The sequence below is a fragment of the Oncorhynchus masou genome, unplaced genomic scaffold (genome assembly GCF_036934945.1).
Source record: "Oncorhynchus masou masou isolate Uvic2021 unplaced genomic scaffold, UVic_Omas_1.1 unplaced_scaffold_1004, whole genome shotgun sequence".
Lineage (NCBI taxonomy): Eukaryota > Metazoa > Chordata > Actinopteri > Salmoniformes > Salmonidae > Oncorhynchus > Oncorhynchus masou.
In genome coordinates this window covers 111679-113069 of record NW_026999736.1, presented here as the reverse complement: position 1 = coordinate 113069, position 1391 = coordinate 111679, and positions in this window count along the sequence as shown.

The window sequence follows — 1391 nt, the reverse complement described above, 5'->3', positions numbered from 1 at the left end:
CTCGCCACGCGCTCTCACCACTGGTGTCCCCCAGGGCTCTGTTCTAGGCCCTCTCCTATTCTCGCTATACACCAAGTCACTTGGCTCTGTCATAACCTCACATGGTCTCTCCTATCATTGCTATGCAGACGACACACAATTAATCTTCTCCTTTCCCCCTTCTGATGACCAGGTGGCGAATCGCATCTCTGCATGTCTGGCAGACATATCAGTGTGGATGACGGATCACCACCTCAAGCTGAACCTCGGCAAGACGGAGCTGCTCTTCCTCCCGGGGAAGGACTGCCCGTTCCATGATCTCGCCATCACGGTTGACAACTCCATTGTGTCCTCCTCCCAGAGCGCTAAGAACCTTGGCGTGATCCTGGACAACACCCTGTCGTTCTCAACCAACATCATGGCGGTGGCCCGTTCCTGTAGGTTCATGCTCTACAACATCCGCAGAGTACGACCCTGCCTCACACAGGAAGCGGCGCAGGTCCTAATCCAGGCACTTGTCATCTCCCGTCTGGATTACTGCAACTCGCTGTTGGCTGGGCTCCCTGCCTGTGCCATTAAACCCCTACAACTCATCCAGAACGCCGCAGCCCGTCTGGTGTTCAACCTTCCCAAGTTCTCTCACGTCACCCCGCTCCTCCGCTCTCTCCACTGGCTTCCAGTTGAAGCTCGCATCCGCTACAAGACCATGGTGCTTGCCTACGGAGCTGTGAGGGGAACGGCACCGCAGTACCTCCAGGCTCTGATCAGGCCCTACACCCAAGCAAGGGCACTGCGTTCATCCACCTCTGGCCTGCTCGCCTCCCTACCATTGAGGAAGTACAGTTCCCGCTCAGCCCAGTCAAAACTGTTCGCTGCTCTGGCCCCCCAATGGTGGAACAAACTCCCTCACGACGCCAGGACAGCGGAGTCAATCACCACCTTCCGGAGACACCTGAAACCCCACCTCTTCAAGGAATACCTAGGATAGGATAAGTAATCCCTCTCACCACCCCCCTTAATGATTTAGATGCACTATTGTAAAGTGGCTGTTCCACTGGATGTCAGAAGGTGAATTCACCAATTTGTAAGTCGCTCTGGATAAGAGCGTCTGCTAAATGACTTAAATGTAAATGTAAATGTAATGCTGTTATCCTCAGGTTTTGTCTATCCAAGTTGCCAGACCCGGGTGGCTTGTCGTTGTTGATAGAAAACAATAATTTTTTTCACCTTTTCCACACTCACTTTGTCGTAATTCACAATTGCAATGCTTGTTTTACATAATTTGGTCGGTTAAACTTGGATGTGTAGTGTCAGCGTTTGTTGCTGGCATGTCATGCCTAAATTAGCTTATTTTGCCAATGAAAAAAAATCCTTAAAGTTGGCAATATCAGTCAGTTTTGTGATGAATGAGC